The sequence below is a fragment of the Coenobita brevimanus genome, chromosome 99 (genome assembly GCF_032717465.1).
Source record: "Coenobita brevimanus isolate Jiangsu-jjx chromosome 99, ASM3271746v2, whole genome shotgun sequence".
NCBI lineage: Eukaryota > Metazoa > Arthropoda > Malacostraca > Decapoda > Coenobitidae > Coenobita > Coenobita brevimanus.
In genome coordinates, this window is record NC_137052.1 from 16,331,716 (window position 1) to 16,351,792 (window position 20,077).

Genomic DNA, 20,077 nt, shown 5'->3' on the forward strand with positions numbered 1-20,077 from the left:
GACATGATTGCGGTGTTCAGGACCATGGTGGGAGTAGATAAAATTGACAAAGAAGATCTGTTTGTAAGGGATAAGAGAGCAACAAGAGGACATGGAATGAAATTGAAAAAGTCAAGCTGCTTGAAGGATATCAAGAAATATAGCTTTCCTTACAGAAGTATAGACTTATGGAATAGCCTGGACAAAGAGATCGTCCAGTCTAAAAACTTAAACGAGTTTAAAGTTAAATTCGACTTATTGAGAAACAGCGACAGAAACCCACGAGCATAGTACATTCCGTGTATATCACAATTAGGTATATTATGTAAATACTTAAATATTTGGAACGACTTAGACAAAGAGGTGGTGCATGAGAAAAACATTCATGTGTGTAAAGGTAGACTTGATAAATGTGGATATGGAGACAGGACAACACGAGCATTGCTCAATTCCTGTATACTACAAATAGGTAAATACAAATAGGTAAATACACACAAAAGCAAAAGCGATCATGCAGTACTAAATTACAACTTCAGGATAGCATATGACATAGTTAACAGCAATGAAAGTTACAAAAAGAGCCTAACCTATAATAAGGGAAATTATCAAGACCTAAAGAAGTATTTCTTAGAAGTTGATTGGGAAAATGAGCTTAGAGGACAAGATTTAAATGCTGTATATAAAAAATTCTGTGAATTTTATGAAATAGGAGTCCAGAAGTACATCCCACAGCACAAAGAAGCAGATAAGAAAATACAGAAATGGTTCAGTACAGAATGTAAAACATCAAAAGAAAGAAGAGATTTGTTGTGGAATAGATACAGAAGACACAATAGTGAAAGGACGTATAATAATTACAAACAAGCAAGAAACACTTATACAAGAATAAGGAGGGAAGCCCAGAAACAGTTTAGGAGGATATAATAAATAAAAGTAGTAATCAACCAAAGCTATTTTACAGTTACATCAGAAGCAAAACCAAAGTAAAAGATATACTGTAATACAATCCATTATGGAAGAGGGAATCACCAATACACAAGAGAAAGATATTTGTGAAGCACTAAATAAGAATTTCCAATCAGTTTTTACAGAAGAAAAAATTTTTGAGAGGTACTATGTGGAACATGCATGTCCACACATACTACCAGATATACAAGTATCAGAAAAAGTAATACAGGAGGAGTTAAGTAAATTAGACAGAGGTCAACCAAATGGTCCTGATGAAATTTCATGTTGGGTGCTACGAGAATGTGCAAAGGAGTTAAGTAAACCATTATTTTTCATTTTCAAGGAATCCTTGAGTCAAGGTAAACTACCTGATATTTGGAAGAAAGCAAATATTGTCCCCTTATTCAAGAAAGGGAAGAGACAAAATCCACTCAACTCCCGACCAGTATCACTGACCAGTGCTGTAAGCAAGGTATTAGAAAAGCTTATAAGAAAAGCTTGGGTAAATCATCTAGAAGAACACAGTATGATAACAGAAAGACAGTTTGGTTTCAGAAAGGGAAAATCATGTGTTACTAATCTGTTGAGCTACTATGACAGAGTAACAGACACAATACAGGAAAGAGAAGGATGGGTGGACAGTATCTATTTAGATTTCAAGAAAGCATTTGACACAGTACCACACCAAAGACTTTTATGGAAACTGTACCATCAAGGAGGAATTCAAGGCAAACTGTTTTGTTGGATGCAAGATTTTCTCATAAAAAGAGAAATGAGAACAGTACTAAGGGGAAACTACTCATCATGGAAAGAAGTGACTAGTGGAGTACCACAGGGTTCAGTGCTGGCAACAATCATGTTTTTAATGTATATAAATGATATAAACAGTAACACTAGAAAAAAAAGCTATCTAAATATGTTTGCAGATGATGCAAAATACAAAGGAGAATTACTAACACAGACTCTTGTAAAGAGCTACAAGAAGAATTAAATAAACTTCGTGAATGGAGCAATACATGGCAAATGGAATTCAATGTGGACAAGTGTCATGTAATCAAGTTAGGTAAAAGTGGAAAAAGACCTGATTGGGATTATAAGTTAGGAAATAAAACCCTACACACATCAGAAAGAGAGAAGGACCTAGGTGTGATTATCAGTAACAGACTATCTCCAGCTGACCACATCAGTGAAAAGGTACAGAACATGTATACACTATTTGCAAATATGAAAATAGCATTCACATATATAAATGAAGACATGCTAAGAAAGATGATAACATCATTCATCAGACCAACCCTGGAGTATGCATCAGTAGCCTGGAGTCCGCATCTCAAAAAACACATAGATAAGATTGAAAGTGTTCAAAGGGACACTACAAGATGGGTGCCAAGCTTAAGGGATTTAAGCTACGAAGAAAGACTAGAAAAACTGAATGTACCTACACTACAGGAGAGAAGGAAAAGAGGAGACATGATTACGTTATACAAATGCGTATCAGGGAAGGAGAAAATAGACATAAATGATTACATAACCTATGGGGATGCATCAGCAAGAGGACACTGTAAAAAACTGCATAAAAAGAGAGGCGATAAAGACATAAGGAAATTTAGTTTCCCAAGTAGGGCAATTGATTAGTGGAATGCACTACTGGATGAAATAGTATGTGCCAAAACAATTCATAAAAATTCAAGGATATGTACGAAAAAAATGGTTTAAGACACGGGACAGTATGAGCTTGACTCATTCCTGTAAAGATACAATTAGGTAAGAACACACACACACGCATGCATGCACACATGCACGCACGCACACATGCACACACACACACACACACACACACACACACACACACACACACAAAACGAGAGAAGGGAAAAAGGTGACTTTATCATGATGTTTAGAAATGTAAGAGAACTGGAAAGGGTGGATAGAGAAGATCCTTTTGAGTTGGATGATGGAAGATTAAGAGGTCATGATTTCAGTCTGAGAAAAAGTAAATGTCTTAATGATCTTGAAAAGGTTCAGTTTCCTGAATAGAAGCATAGGTATTTTGTGTGACCTAGATGAGGAGGTGGGGCAGGCAAAAAACATGTGTTTAAAACTAGACTGGATAAATGTAGATATGGAAACAGGACAACATGAGCTTAGCTCAATTCCTGTATACTACAAATAGGTAAATACACACAAAATTTTGGTACTGATTTAGACTTAGCAGAAGAGAATTTCAATCATAATGGCATTACAGTTTTAATACAATGGAGCTGTGTTAATTTTCAACAGATTTTGAGAAGTCCTCAAGGGAGGAATAGAGTGTAGAAGTTTGAAAGCCACTAGATTAGTCCTTATGAAATCATACCATCCATCCATCCATCATCCAATCCTACATTGCCCCATGAAGAGCGTAGGAGCCTGGGACTAGGCAGTTGGTCTCGACATTTGAGATCATACACTTATTATATTTTCTGAGTTTAGTATCATAGTGTTTTCATTCCTTTGCAGTTCACACCAAGTTAATCATTGTAAAGTCATATATCCATTTAGTTTTCTGAGCACATTAGTGTTCTCTTCTCATTAGATCTCACTCTTTCTTGCTACTGAACAGTAGCTGTTGGTGCTTAAGCAATCCCACTCCTGAGAATGATGATGCCCAGAAGTTACCTCCTATGTCCTATCCATGTAAATGTTGGTTTGTTTTCATCTGGCAAAACTGGGCCACATGCAACTTCAGTACTGAGTCATGTATATGTGAAATTTGGTTATCCTTTGTTATGAGCAAGGAATTAGTCCCCTTGGTTATTAGTTAAATCACCTCTTAATCTGACTACACTAAGTGAACAGTTGAGCTGAAAAGTGTTGGGGATCTTTGAAAGGTAGAGTAAATGTGCTATACTGGAGTAACCCCTCCATTCATTCACATAGACATTAATTGGAACTTTAAGACAATCTTATGTGAAGTATGTGTGGCTCCAGGCTTATCTGAGCATGAACTCAGTGGACTATAGGCTGAATCTATCCATCTCTTGCAGTCCACCATCTGCCTTTGATAGAGAAGTTAAGAGAGATTAGTATAACTGGCCAGTAGAATTGCTTGATGATATCAGTGCTACCCCATGAAGGCATCTCACCCAAGATCCTATATCAGGGTGATACAGTGAAGCAAGAATGAAGGACAACAATTTTTTCTCTGAAGAAGTTCATCTTCAAATAAAAGTGTGTCCTTCATCACTTTAATATATAGACATTGCTGTTTCTTAATAATTTATTGGTAGGTGTAACTTTAGTTGGTAAAATGTTCTTGATCAGGATGATGATGATGAAGAAAATGTAACTTCCACCCTGTGTGGCAAATTCAGCATAGTTCCTTTTCCCATTAACTCTTCCATCTGATTACCTTGCTTTTTTATTCTTGCTCCCTTCAGGTGATTTTATTCAGCAGAGAATAGACTTTTTAATTGTAAGTGGCTGGATACAGCCTTCATTAGCCCCTTCATTAAGAGATGGCTCTCCCAAGATGAATTTTTTACATGGAGATAACAACAATAAAATATATATATATCAGATGGAATGGGTTAATAGATCATGAGGCAGTTACTGGAAAACTGTTTGTCTGTCTGTCTATAGCCAGACATAATCCCATAAGAGGTGGCCATTTGTCTTTGAGTCATAAAATGAATATCAAAAATACCATATTGTCTTAGTTTTCCTCACCCCATCCCTTGGTTAAAAAAAAAAAAAAAAAAAAAAAAAAAAGGAAGAAGGAAGATGATCATAATTGTCCTGTTTTTTCATAAGTGTATGAGTGTAAGTCAGGATGATGATGGTTGCAGATTTATGAAGTCTGTAGGAGTGTAGGGTTCACTTTGCTGATCTCAGAAGTTTCCTCTCTGAATCTGATATTGTAAGTGTATAAACTGTCTTCTCCAAAACCCCTTCATGCCAGTGACTTATTTTTCCATTTTATTCTTGCCATATAAGATGATTATATTAAATTTAAAATTACCTCTATGAGCAGAATAGTTCATAAAGATAGTGCTAATGGTAACCCCTCCAGTATCATTTGGTGATAGCAAGAGTAAAGGCGAAAAAAATGTATCAGCAGAGAGAAGGGGTTAGAGGTGATGATGTAGCTATTATTCATTTTATTCTTGTTGCCGCCAGATGAGTGTACTTTAATTAGGAAATACTTTTCAAACTGGTGGAGTTAGTTGTAGCCTTTATTAACCCCTTCACTGTTAGAGCTCTGGCCTAAGTAGATAAAAAGTCATTAGGTGTTAGCAAGAATAATATGAAAAAAGCACTATAGGAGTGAAGAGGTGAAGAGCAACATTCCAAGTTATTTTTTTGAGTTGGCATTCTTGTACAGTATAGTTGTTGCATAATGAGAAAGATGCAAGATGGTAATATCCTGCATGCTCTTACAATGTTGTTATGTTCAGGCAGGCATAGTAATAGCATGTACAGCCAAGAGTAAAAGTTTGCCAACACTCCTCTGCTGGCTTTGGCAGTGGGAGATGCTACATGAAATATTTGTATGTGGGAGCAATATGAAGCACACAGCAAAAAAGTGTGGGAAAGAAGGATACTCAGTCATTTGGGGAGAAATGAGAAATAATGAAGGCAGGACACAGGCTGGCAGAGGATTGTCAAGCAGACTTTTGTGCATGGGTGTACTGTATAAAGTGATGATAGCTTTAAGTTAATCAGATACACTGTAGTCTACTCCTAAATACTCAGAATTTTCTGTGTATATGTGAAAATATTCTGCTAGAAATCATCAGATGTTTTGTTCTGTATTGTTGATATTCCAAATGTGAAATGAACACTTAGCAGTATAAGTTGACCCTGTCAGTCTGGTGACCAATTTTTCATTTTAATCAGGCCTGGAATATATGTGTGTGTGTGTGTGTGTGTGTGTGTGTGTGTGTGTGTGTGTGTGTGTGTGTGTATATTTTCATCTGAAGGAACTAGACTACTCTCACAACTCATATACTGTGCTAGGTTGTGGTTGCATGAAATTCTTTAAGACTTAGTTATGACTTATGAGTGAATCTCTGCTTACTAGTTAAATTTATCCTCCAGTTTGACTTCACTTGGCCATTAACAGAGCTGAAAGGGTTTATGGATATTTGTCTGGTGAAAACAAACCAACTTTGTTATAGGTTCTTAAGCTAAATTAAATAATCAGAAAGGAGTAAGACTATAAGAAAAACTAGGTCATCAGAGTGAGAGGGTTAATCTACCATTACTATATTGTAACCTGTGTGCAGGAATTAAGAGCAAAGTTGTGAAATATATGACAGTTGTATTTATTTGTATGGCACTAACCAATAGAGCCATGCACAGTCTCTCACCTGTTGTTTTTATTCACCTTTACATCGCCTGTGGTAATATGGAGAGAATGGAGAAATAAGGATTGACTTTATTCTTGTTAACTTTATTTATCCATATACTGTATATATCAATAGCCCAATGCCACAATCCCAGAAGGGATGGCCACAAACAAATGGCTTCTAAGACTGTGTCTCATCTCCCATCAGGCTGCTCTCTCTCTGATACCTCCACCCCATCCTTTCAATTTAACCTTTGCCTCCACCTCACACACATACAGTCTCCAAATCAGTCTCTTATTCTCAGTTCTCTCCACACCGCCAAACCATCTCAAGGTACATATCCCAATGCTTTCCAGCATATCCACAGAAACATTTTAACAACTTAAAACTGCGATCTTAATATCTTTTGAATTGTAGCAAGAGAATAACATTGGAATATGATGCCAGTCATGAAGAAGTGCAATGGAAAGGATGAGGCCATAGCACTTTATGCCACTGAACTACATAAGATAGCTGCAAAAGAATGAAAATATTGGCCAAGTAAAGGTGAAATGCAGTAAAATGCAGCAGGATATCAAAACAAACTGCAACGAGCCACCAGAAGGAGCCCACGGAGGAGTGTACACGGCGTGAATGAGCTCCGGGCAGAAACGGCTTAAGTCCACCTTGGCCACGCGTCCCTATGACACGGAACTTGCCCGCTGCCACCGTAGCAGGAATACAAGATGACTTGCTGGGTGAGCTGCCCACAGATCAGACCGGGGTGGAACTGTTTCTCCAGTTCCTAACAGCACCCCTGAGACGGCCAATAGCCGCTCACCCTCCTACAGGAGACGGCCGGAAGCCACTCTGGAGGAAACTAGGAGACGGCCTGAAACCGATCCCGCCTTCGTCAGTAGATGGCCTGAAGCCGTTCAGAAGGTGCCCTTTGGAGAGAGGGCCTGCAGCCGCTTGTCCTCCTACAGGAGATGGCCTGAAGCCACTCTGGAGGAAAAGAGGAGACGCGGCCTGAAGCCGCTCTCGCCTTCGTCAGGAGACGGCCTGAAGCTGTGCCCCTCGGAGAGAGAGCCTGCAGCTGCTCACCCTCCTACAGGAGACGGTCTGAAGCTGCTCCAGATGCCAATCAGGAGACGGCCGGTAGCCGCTCCCGCCTTCGTCAGGAGACTGCCGGAAGCCGCTCGGAAGGTGCCCCTGGAGAGGCGGCCGGTAGTCACTCATCCTCCTACAGGAGATAGCCTGAAGCCGCTCCAGAGGTCAATCAGGAGACGGCCGGAAGCTGCTCCCGCCTTCGTCAGGAGATGGCCAGAAGCCTCTCTGAAGGTGCCCCCGGAGAGTCGGCCCCTAGCCAATCTACCTCCTGCAGGAGGTGGCCAGCAGCCACTCCAAAAGTGTCCCGAGACAGCCACGGCCAGTAGCTGGGCCCTACCACCAGCGATGGCCGGAAGCCGCTTCTTCGTCAGGTGCTGACCCCGGTCCACCTACCCACGACTTGGAGGGAGCCCCCAACTTGGAGGAGTATTGGAGAGGCCGTGTGACCACCACCAGGCTCTTCTCCCTACAGCTGGTGGAGACGCCCCTGACAAACCCTGATGCCGGCCAACGCTGCGGCTCACTCCTGACGGCGTCCCAGACCTGCAGGGACCGCAACCTCCCGACCGCCCCTCAGACTCCCGGGCGGGACCTCCCTGCACCCAGACGCCGGAGATCCTCATCCTCCGTCAGTCGCCTGACTCAGAAGTTCAGACAACTGATCGGCCCCAGCCCAGAGGGCCGGACTCCCGCCCCGAGCCCAGAAGCCTTGGGCCCCTACACCCCCAGCAGCCCCGGACGAGAGAGGACGCCCCTACGTGCTGTCCCGGGACCTAGCCGCCCCTGGTAGATCCCAGCCCCGTCAGTAGGGAGGCTGCAGACTCCGCCGCCGCCCCTGCGCCTGACTGTGACACGTCCAACCTGACAGTGAGTGAAAGTGAACACGCAGCATACAGACAGTATAGGAGTGACAGAGTAAAGTTGGTTGGTGGTTAGAGCATAAAAGAAAGTGGTGGAAAAGATAGTGCAATAGTAAGACAGTGAAGGACGGGCCTACCATAAGACAGTTAAGATCATACCTAGGCCCCTGAGTCGAAGTTCCAATACCGCCAGCTCCACCCGGGTACATAGTAAAGCAATGTAAAAGTGATCTACGGGCCAAGGTACAGTGAAACACTCTATGCAATAGTGACGGCACGTCTCGATTATGTCACGCTTAGGCCCAGTGTAAAATATTAACACTATCCTGGGAAATTGAGACAACCACCACCACCGGCCTAGGAAATCTAAACTCCTCCACCAATATAAGTGTCTAGCTCAAGTGTTGTTCCCCCTAACCAATCTGATCCTGTACAGTATCCTGCGTGATACTATTATTCCATATCTGCAGCCCAAAGATTATAATTGTCCAGCTTGTTTGTATTTGTGACATCTGCTCGTTCCTGTGTAAGATTTAGTAATACACATGTAAGGTGTTGCCTTGAGTTTTTGTGTCCTGCCTTTCTCTTATTTGTCTAACCTTCGGTCTAGAATGAGAACCCAGCTACTCCCTAAACACGTAGCATTACTCTGGTGGACAGCGGTGGTTCTTGACCCGGGCATACGAGAGAGGTGATCAGGAAATACTATCAAAATGGCAACTAAAGCGCATGTGCAATTACCAAAATTCGACCCCGAACAGTACGATGTTCACACATACCTGGCAATTATTAAACCTTTCCTGGATATCGGATTTGAGGCCGATAAGCAAAAAATCGCAGTCACGCTCCCATTACTAGGCAAAGCGGCAGCTAATATAGCACCGAAAATCGTTCCAGGGCTCACTTGGTAAAATTTCACGAAACTCATGACTCAAGCTAACACTCCCTCACTAGGGAAAGTAGTAGCGCTGTCCCAGTTGGATAGCCTAACCTTCGATGGAAATTTGGATGATACCCTAATCCAGGCTACACGCCTGGTCACTGCTGCCTACCCAGAGGCAGATGATGACACCCGGGAACAACACACCTTCAATACTCTCCTGAGAGTGCTCCTTAGTATGGTGAAGGAGCATTTCACAATCCATTACCCTACAGGAGACATGGATAAGGATGTCCAACTGATACGCCGCCTCCTGACCTCCCGCCCTGCACCCCAGCAAATCAACGTGATAAAAAAGTTTCCCACAAATGCTCCAGCTTCCCCAGTCAAGCCACGCCCACCCATGCCCCACACCAGCCCCTCCCCAGCACCCAGCCTACCTAGAGCACTCCCCGCCCACCGACACCCCAGTCACAAGGAGAACCCCAACCTCATCCTAGTCAACCCCTGGGAGTTCTCTGCCTGCAGCTCCCAATGCCCCCTGCTCGATATCAGGGACCAGCTAAAGGCTGCCAGACGATAAACCACCACCCTGGGCAGGCGTAAAGTCTCCTCCGTAGATAATGAGCCGGACGACGAACCTGGCCCCGTAGAAGAAGCCGAACCCAGGGAGCAGGAGCCAGAGGAAGAAGAAGGAGGCTCCCGACAGTTGATTTTTAGAACCGCCCTCGCACCTTCCTACGGTGGCGGGGGCCATTTCCCCCAAATACTGCCCCCCAGTTTACCACAAGATGAAGCTGAATGGGGTAAAAGCCAGATTCCTGTTCGACAGAGGAGCGGCCAGATCTTGCCTATATAGCCACTACTTCTCCCGTCACAAGTTGACCTTTGGCCCGCTACTCCTGACGGCTACTCACCCGGTGGACGCAGGGGATGGCCCCCTCCCGATCCGTGGGGAAACACGTGCCCTGCGCGTCGACACCCATCAGCTGGCATCGGCGATGCACAAATTTATTGTATTCGACTCTTCCTGCTGAAACTATGATGGCTATCTGGGACTGGACCTGCTGCAGAAGCTGAGTGCCACCATCGACTGCCAGAATAGACAGCTCCAGTTCCGGAAACCTTCCGCCCCCTTCCCACGAGGGCCGTCTGCACTTGCACACCACAGTCCCGGCAGGAAGACTCCCCTCCCCTCCCTGCTCTCTACCCCCTTCCCCCCCTCCTTCCCTGCCCCACCTCCTCAGCTGTCACTATTCCCCCTCATCACAAGGCTTGGGTGCCCCTTAACCATCCCTCAGGTACCTCCATTCTATTCTTCCCCTTCCTTCTGCCCGGAACCCTCTCAGACTGCCTCCTGCCCCCAACCATCCTTCCCTCTCATCACTCGGCACTCCGGATTGCAAATCTTGCTACCTCGCCCCTCACCCTCCCGAAAGGGCTCGTAATCGGAGAGATGGAAGAAGCCAAGCCCTGTGCCCCTTCCCCACCCCGCTCCCCCACCCCTCTGCCCCCTATCCCCGACCATCTCTCCGTCCACCAGTCTGACACCCTCCGCCGCCTTCTCCTGGACTTCCATAACCTATTTGAGGCAGGACCCACCGACATTGAACATACCACCTACCTACCTCACAAGATCCATACGACAGGCCCACTGATCCGACAGCCATCCCGGTGGAAAAACCCCAAGCAACAGGAAGAGGAAGACCGCCAGTTGCAGGAGATGATTGAAGCCGAAGTCGTCTCCCCCTCTACCAGCCCTTGGTCCTCCCCCATCGTCCTCGTGAAGAAAAAGGACGGCACGATGAGGTTCTGCATCAATTACTGCTAGCTCAACGACGTCACTACCAAGGATGCCACTCCGCTTCCGCAAATAGACGATTCCCTAGACTCCCTATACGGTGCATCCTGGTTCTCCACCCTCGATCTCCAGTCTGGGTACTGGCAAGTTCTGGTGCGGCCAGAGGACAGAGGCAAAACTGCATTTTCCACCAGCAATGGGAAACATTATGAATTAAATGTTTTACCTTTTGGCCTCTGTAATGCCTCTGCCACCTTTTCAAGACTCATGGAATCCGTCCTCAGCGGCCTTACGTGAGACATCTGTCTGGCATACTTGGACAACATCATCATGTTCAGCCAGACCTGGGCCGACCACCTGCAGCGCCTCCACTGGGTTTTTTCCTGAATCCGACAGGCAGGCCTCAATCTCCGGCCCTCCAAGTGCGTCCTGGTCGCCAGAACCGTCTCATTCCTGGGGCATGTCATCTCCCAGGCTGGCGATTCCCAACCCCGACAACGCTCCATCGCGGACATTCCCCCACCCAGCGATGTCCATGGAATCCGAACATTCCTCGGCCTGACTTCCTATTACCACTGTTTCGTGAAGGGATTTTCGCACATCGCCAAGCCCCTCCACGACCTGACCTGAAAGGGGGAGCCGTTCATCTGGACAGACGAGAGAAAAGCTGCCCTCCAACAACTTAAGGATAAGCTCGTATCCGTCCCTGTCATCACTTTCCCCGACTACACCCTTCCATTTCGGCTCTACACAGACGTTTCCCTCATTGCAATCGGGGCCATGCTGGCGCAAGTCCAAGAGGGCCGTGAACACATCATCGCCTGTGCCAGTTGTACCTTAAATCCAGTGGAGAAGAATTACGCTGCCACCAAGAGGGAGTGCCTGGGTTTTGTCTGGGCACTCAAGCACTTCCGGGCGTACCTATCAGGTACCCGGGTTACCATCATCACTGATCACCAGTCCCTCCAGTGGTTGCGACAGTCCGACACCCACAATGCAGAGCTCATCAGGTGGCGCAAAACTGTGGAGGAGTTTAACTGTGAAATCTCGTACCGCCCCGGCAAACTCCATACCAAAGCGGACACCCTTTCCTGACTCCCTATCAACGCTGCCCAGCCAGGGGCCGACCTCCTCCAACAATGGCATCGGAAGGAAAGGCCACCCTGGATCCGTTAGCTCCTCTTCAAAAAATTGTACCGCCAAGGCAACTATCTGCTAACTCCATCTGGGCATATCATTCTGGCCCCCAATGCAGCCCTAGATGCCCTACAACACCTGCATGCCCACAACGGCGTTCACTTGGGCACGAAGAAACTCCTACAGGTTTTCAATAATGCCTATTGGATGCCAAATTCCTCCACCCTCGCCAAGGAGATTATCCAATCCTGCCTAGTGTGCGCATTTGGTAAGTACATCACCCGTACTGCCGGCCCAACTGGGCGTATTATCGCCCACAAACCTTGGCAACTCTTGGCACTCGATGTAGTGGGACCTTTGTCCCCAAAATCGGGTTATAGGTACATGATTACATTCATTGATACATACTCTAAGTTTGTCGTAGCCTGCCCAGCGAAAGAACATCATGCTGTCGCAATGGCTGATACCCATGTTTTTCCTTACTTTGTTATCCTGCAGGCCATCCATTCAAACAACACGCCAGAATTCACCAACAAAATCTGGGAGGAACTCGCCCATCTTTTCGGCTATAGCATCTCCCACTCGTCCCCTTACTGGCCCCAAGGAAATGCTGTGTGCGAACGCAGCCATCGTCCCCTAATGAATCAACTCCGCACCCGGATAGAAGCCACCAAAAACAACGACTGGCCCACCCACGTAAAAATTGTGCAATGGGGCATTAATTCCTGCCCCCAAGAGGACGGCATCTCGCCCTTCGAGCAAGTGTTCAGAGAAACACCCCTCCTCCTGCCCCTTCGGCAGCACTTGCAACCCCCCGCTTCCACCTCCGCCTCCAACCCCTTACACCACCTCAGACGACGACTGACGCACCTCCAAAACTGGACCTCCGCCCCGACACCACCTCCAACCCCTACAAGCCAGGCGATACCGTGATGATCGTGCAGCTCCCCACCCCCCACAAGCTTGCCCCTCGGTTTACGGGGCCACACACCATCGCTTACGTCCCTAACCCCTACCAGGTGACCGTAGAATACTACAGCACGTCCCGCACCCTCAGAAACCAGCATGTCTGCCCCTTCCATGTCCCCACCTCCCCGGCTCCGGCCCCGCACCCCATCTCCGGCCCCGCACCCCATCCCACCCCCCACCCCCGCACCACCTACGTCTACCTCCTACGACTGCTATATCTCCCCCTCCCCTTCTCTCTCTCCCTCTCCCTCCCCTGCCGCCCCCACCTCACCCCCCGCCACGTCCAGCACCTCACCTGACAGCTCACCAACACCGCCGAGCCCCCACACTTCCCCCATCCCATCACCATCTAGTACTCGGGCCACCATGCCCGACACCAAGTGTCCCACCCATGCCCTTGCACCCTCGCCGCCCACCACACCCCTGCCTCAACCTCCGTCCCCCTCCAACAACCAAATCCACCAACCGCCACCCGCCCACACCCCCTCGGTCTCACCCACCCCAGCTCCCATCCCTGCTTCCGCCAGAGCTGCCCACACACTCACCCCACCACCAACCCCTACACCTACTCCCCGCTCCCTCCCTTGCGCTATCCACCCACCGACCATCCCCAAACCAACTGCCCGTGCCCCGCACCCATCACAAGTGGGCTGACGCCGCATGCCCCCATCGCCGCCCATACCCATCTTCAGTACCACCACTACCCATTCCAGCCGCCTCTCCCGCCCACCCACCCGATATGCCCACTCTCCCATCGCACCCGCCTCGCCACAAATTCACAGTCCGACCCCTACCTTAAGCCCTCTCGCATACATGATACACTAAGTTCAGATCCTGACCACCTATACTCCCCAGAGACTCCACACCCCATTACCCCGGCATAAAACTCTACACTTGCCCTCCATCTCCAGCTTTCAGCACAGCCCAACGCCTGAGATGACACCTACTGTGAAGATCTGCCGAGCCGTATGGGCACTGCCCTTCGGGCGCAAACGGCGTGTCTGAGGACTTCGCCACCTCCTACTCCTCCTCTGCTCTTCCACCGACCAATCCACCCTGTTCATCACTTGCGACAAACAGCATGAAGAAAATCATGCTACCACAGCCTGGCACACCCTCCTCCAACACCTCCAGCCAGTCTAAGCCACCTACGATACAAGAGTTTATCACCTCCAGTCACGAGGGCGTGACTTTTTCCCAGCTGACGGTGGTAAAATGCAGCAGGACATCAAAACAGACCGCAACGAGCCACCAGAAGGAGCCCATGGAGGAGTGTACACGGCGCAAATGAGCTCTGGGCAGAAACAGCTTAAATCCACCCAAAACGCGTGCCCCTATGACACGGAACTTGCCCGCCGCCACCATAGCAGGAATACAAAATGACCTGCCGGGTGAGCTGCCCACAGATCAGACCGGGGTGGAACTGGTTTGCCAGTTCCTAACAGCACCCCCTGAGATGGCCGATAGCCACTCACCCTCCTACAGGAGACGGCCGGAAGCTGCTCTGGAGGAAACTAGGAGACGGCCTGAAGCCCCTCCTGCCTTCGTCAGTACATGGCTTGAAGCCGCTCAGAAGGTGCCCCTCAGAGAGACGGCCTGCAGCCGCTAGCCCTTCTACAGGAGATGACCTGAAGCCACTCTGGAAGAAAAGAGGAGACGGCCTGAAGCCGCTCGGGAGGTGCCCCTCGGAGAGATGGCCTGCAGCCACTCACCCTCCTACAGGAGACGGCCTTAAGCCTCTCCGGAGGCCAATCAGGAGACAGCCGGTAGCCGCTCTCGCCTTCATCAGGAGACGGCCAGAAGCCACTCGGAAGGTGCCCCTGGAGAGACGACTGGTAGCTGTTCACCCTCCTGCAGGAGATAGCCTGAAGCCACTCCGGAGGTCGATCAGGAGACAGCCAGAAGCCACTCCCGCCTTCATCAGGAGACGGCCGGAAGCCACTCTGAAGGTGCCCCCAGAGAGTCGGCCTGTAGCCACTCTACCCTCCTGCAGGAGACGGCCGGTAGCCGCTCCAAAGGTGTCCCGAGACAGCCACGGCCAGTAGCTGGGCCCTACCACCAGAGACAGCCTGAAGCTGCTCCTTCATCAGGTGCTGAGCCTGGTCCACCTACCCACGACTTGAAGGGAGCCCCCAGCCTGGAGGAGTATTGGAAAGGCCCTGTGACCACCACCGGACTCTTCTCCCTACAGCCAGTGGAGACACCCCTGATGAACCCCGACGCCGACCGATGCCGCAGCTCACTCCTGACGGCGTCCCCAACCTGCAGGGACCACAGCCTCCCGACCGCCCCTCAGACTCCCGGGCGGGACCTCCCTGCACCCAGACGCCGGAGATCCTTATCCTCCATCAGGCGCCTAACTCAGAAGCTCAGGCAACTGTTCGGCCCTAGCCCAGAGGGCCGAACTCTCATGCTGAGCCCAGAAGCCTTTGGCCCTTATGCCCCCAGCAGCCCCGGACGAGAGAGGACGCCCTTACGTGCTGTCCTCCATCCCCAGGACGTAGCCGCCCCTGGTGGATCCCAGCCTCGTCAGTAGGTAGGCTGAGACTCCACTGCCGCCCCTGCACTTGTGACACGTCCGACCTGACAATGAGTGAAAGTGAAACACTCAACATACAGACAGTACAGGAGTGACAGAGTAAAGTGGGCCGGTGGTTAGAGCATAAAAGAAAGTGGTGGAAAAGATAGTGCAATAGTAAGAGGGTGAAGGACGGGCCTACCATAGTGTACAGTGCTGCCATAAGACAGTGAAGATCATACCTAAGCCCCTGAGTTGAAGTTCCACTACCGCCAGCTCGACCCGGGTACATGGTAAAGTAATGTAAGAGTGATCTACGGGCCAAGGCACAGTGAACACCCTATGCAACAGTGACGGCACGTCTCGATAAGGTCACGCTTAGGCCCAGTGTAAAATATTAACGCTACCCTGGGAAATCAAGACAACCGTCACCACCGGCTAGGAAATCTAAACTCCTCCACCAATATAAGTGTCTAGCTCAAGTGTTGTTCCCCCTAACCAATCTGATCCTGTACAGTATCCTGCGTGATACTATTATTTCATATCTGCAGCCCAAAGATTATAATTGTCCAGCTTGTTTGTATTTGTGACATCTGCTCGTTCCTGTGTAAGATTTAGTAATACACATGTAAGGTGTTGCCTTGAGTTTTTGTGTCCTGCCTCTCTCTTATTTGTCTAAGCTCCGGTCTATTGTAGAAAGAGACCCAACTACTCACTAGGTGCTCTAGGGACGGGAGGCCGACCCTAAAACACATAGCATTACATGCAGGAAAAGGTCAGCTTCAGCTACCAATCCACAAGGTTCACATCCACATGAACCTAGGGCCCCAACAACACCCAAATCTGTGTTATCCTTCGAGCCAGTGGAAGATCTGATCACACCAGTATTCAGTATATCACAGATATAAACAGGGTTTCCTTTATCGTATCAGATAGAGATTATGGCCAGGGTTGCCAATTAGGCGACTTTGTCACCATAACTGGAGATTTTGTTTCCATTGAGCGACATTTTTCAGCGGTTTGCGACATGGAGAAAGTCTAGAGATTTTCACAAAAACCTAGCGACACGGCTGGAGACACGTATCTGAATCCATGTATTATAACAAACAATAAAAATCTATACTGACAAGCTAGAAAAAAGCACCAATTTTAAGTTGGCTGCCGGTGAACTTGGACACGTCCACTTCCCGTTAATCTCAGTTTCTTGCTCTTGCCCATCCAGATGGTCCAGAACTGGAACCCACGAATGATAAGTTATGGTGGTGGTGTTTGACTCGTTTGGGCATAATTATACAAATGAAAGTTTGTTTTTGTTGCGGCAAAAGGGCACATCCACACATGTTCAGGAACAAGCTCTGGCAATATATAAACAACACAATAAAAAACAAAATGCAAACATGTTGGGAACAGCAGCGTCCAGATCATGTTGGCAACATCATCATGAAACCTCAGCTACCTAATATGGACACTTAACCCATCACCTCAGCTGCCACTAGGTTTGAAGCTGCACTCTAACATGTTTGCATACATCTGTCCAAATACTGCTGTGTACATGTACCCAAACTGTTATGCTGGGTGTTTTTAGGTCGACTTCTTTCCCTAGAAACACTAGCAATTGAGCCGGGGTTCTCTTTCGAAACCGGAGCTAGAACACACTATGAGAGGAACAGGGCATAAAAACTCTGGGCAACAACCTTACACGTATATTTTCTTAAATTCTTCACGCAGTATACAATATGGGTACAGGTACAACACAGTACCCTATTCAATCACAAAGGCACTAGGTAGACTAGAGGGCTCCGACTGGGCTGCTGAAGTCCTGAGCTCTACAGGTGTCGGCCAGGTGTAGGAGGAGTCCTGTCAGGTGTTCCTTCTGTTAAGGGACAAGGAACAATCCTCAGGGGTAACATCGTCTTTAGTGGGCTGCTGGGCGGCGTAGTTAGAGGCCCTCCTCTCGTGGTGCCTCAAGAATGGGTCTGGTCTTTGGGACTCAAGCCAAACAGGGCAAGCAGGCGCGCCTGTCTGCGCCCACCCTGGAGACGGGGTCACCGTCATCTGGGACTGGGGAGATTGCGCCCCGGGGTCGCAGGGGCACTCCTGGGAGGCCGGCAGCTGCGGTCTCCCTCCTGTTGGGCCGCCGTCAAGGGGAGTCTGCGGCATTGCCTCTGGCAGGAGTACTTCAGCTGGTCATCTTCCCCGGCTGCCAGGTGAACTGCACACATTCCCGGGGTGGCCACAGGGCTTTGCCAAACCTCCTCAAGCCAGGGATGTTCCTCCTGGGGGCTGCCTCTGTAGGGAGAAATGGAAGGGCGTCCCACTTGGTCACCAGAGGATAGAGCCGAGCAAGGGTCGTCCTCTGCAGAGGATGTCACAGTGGATGAGAGACGTTTGGTGGGGTGTCTCTCCCAGGCGCAGCTGATGGCCATCGCCGAGGTCCCGTGGGCAATAGGAGGAAGGCAGCTGACGGCTGTCCCTTTCCTGTCAGTGCGGCTGAAGGCCATCACTGGGGCCTGACTTCCTGACAGGACCCTGGGCGAAGTGTGGCTGAAGGCCATCACCGGTGTCCTGTGAGGGGAGTGGATGGCAGTCGAGGTGTGGCTGAAGGTTTTCATCTACCTGCTGGTGTGGCTGAAGGCCATCACCGGAGTCCAGGTCCCGGAGGCAGCTGCAGAAGCAGAGGGGGCGGTACCATCTCTCCCTGAGTGCGGCTGAAGGCCGTCACCGGTTTCTGTAGGGGAGGGGGGTTTTGCAGTGGTTGAGCAGTTGAAGGCTGTCTGTGGGTTTGTGCAGCTGAAAGCCATCACTGGTTTTGTGTGGCTGAAGGCCGTCACTTGGGTGCTGCTTGGGACTGAAGAATCAGCCCCACCCCGAACCTGGCGAGTGCTGGTCCGGCTGGAGGGTGATGCGCTCTGACTGCAACGTCCTCGCTGGGTCTGTTCTGGGGAATAAGGGCGCAAGGTAGTCAGGGATATAGGTCCGTACTGCCTGGTCAACGCATGCTCTTTCAAAACCCCTCCATGGTCTCCTCCTGGGGGGAGTGTATTCATACCTTGGTGGTGTTCTGCTGCTACGGCAGGTATTTCACCACCGTCTTGGGGGGGAAAAGTCACTTCCCCGTGGCTGGAGGTAGTAGGTCTCTGTGGTGGTGGTGCTGTGGGTTGGTGTCAGGTGCTGGAGGAGGATGGTCCAGTGTTGGGTGCCTAGGTCCGGGTCCTGGTGATGGTCATAGGTGATATACTGCATAGGGTGGAGGTCTGAGGTGTTTTCTGGAGGAGTCACAGGAGATGATGTGTCCCACAGACGTGTTGTTTTCTTCCATAGGTTGGGGCCCAGGTGACACGCCACACCATGGCTGGTGGTGGCTGGTGTTCGGTGTGTCCTAGCTGAATGCTGGCGACCAGTGAGGTGATGGGGGTTTTATGCAGTTGCCGAGGGCAGGTGTGGCTCTTTTCCCTGGAGATTGGGGCTGGTAGATGTTTCCACTGGGCCTGGTGTAGTGTTAGTGTTATGGGGGCCGTGTTGGGTGTATGTGAGGTAGGGGAGGTCTGTTCTGGTGGTGTAGGAGAGGTTGGGAGGCTGGATGATGGTGTGGTGGAGTATCTGGCCGGTGGGCATGAAAGATGGCCAGAGCAGGTGGTGGTGGTTTTGAGGGTGGATGTGGGTGGTGAGGGGGGAGTGTGACCTTGTGATGTCTTGATTGGGTGTGTTGTTCGGGTGTTCGGTGATGGGGTGGCATGGGTGGTGGTAGGGGGTTGTGTTAGTGGTGTGGGGTGGCCAGTGAGTGTGGAGCTAGGTGTAAGGGGTGGGAGGATGGTGCGGGTGTGGAGGTGGCAGTGGGTGGGGTGCAGTGCTGCGAACATGATGGGGTGGTCAGGGGTGGACTTGGGGCCCCTGGGTCAGGTGGTTGTATTTGCGGCGGTGGTGAGGTGGAGGGAGGTGTGAAGTGCGGTGGGGGAGTGGGCTGGAGGGGAAGGAATGGGGGAGGATGGTAGGGAGGAGGAGGGTGTGATATAGCAAGTGTACGAGTCTGACGGGGGGGTCTGGAGTGGCAGGCGGTGGGGAGGTGGTGTGGGTGGTGGGGGGAGAGGGGTCGTGGCACGGGGCAGTGTTGGTTGGGAATGGGCATACATAACAATTCCGATAAGTGCAAAGGGTGTTGTGGTACTCTATGGTGACCTGGTAAGGGTTTGGGTCGCGAGTGATGATATAGGGTCTCATAAACCGTGGGGAGACTTTGTTGGGTGTGGGTAGCTTCGCAACTACTACTGAGTCACTTGGTTTGTAGGGGTTGGAGGGAGTGGCATCCAGCTGTAGGGCTAGATTTTTCTGCAGGTGGTGCAGTTGCCTCTTGAGGTGGTGTAGGGAGTTGGACGTGGGGTACGTGGAGGGGGGTTGAAGGTATTGTTGCAATGGCAGGAGGAGGGGCGCCTCCCTGAATACCCTCTCGTGGGGGGAGACGCTGTCGTCTAGGGGGCAGGAGTTTATTCCCCACTGCACAATCTTGACGTGGGTTGGCCAGTCCTCATTCTTGGTCTCTTCTGTTCAGGCTCGCTCCTTGTTTAGGAG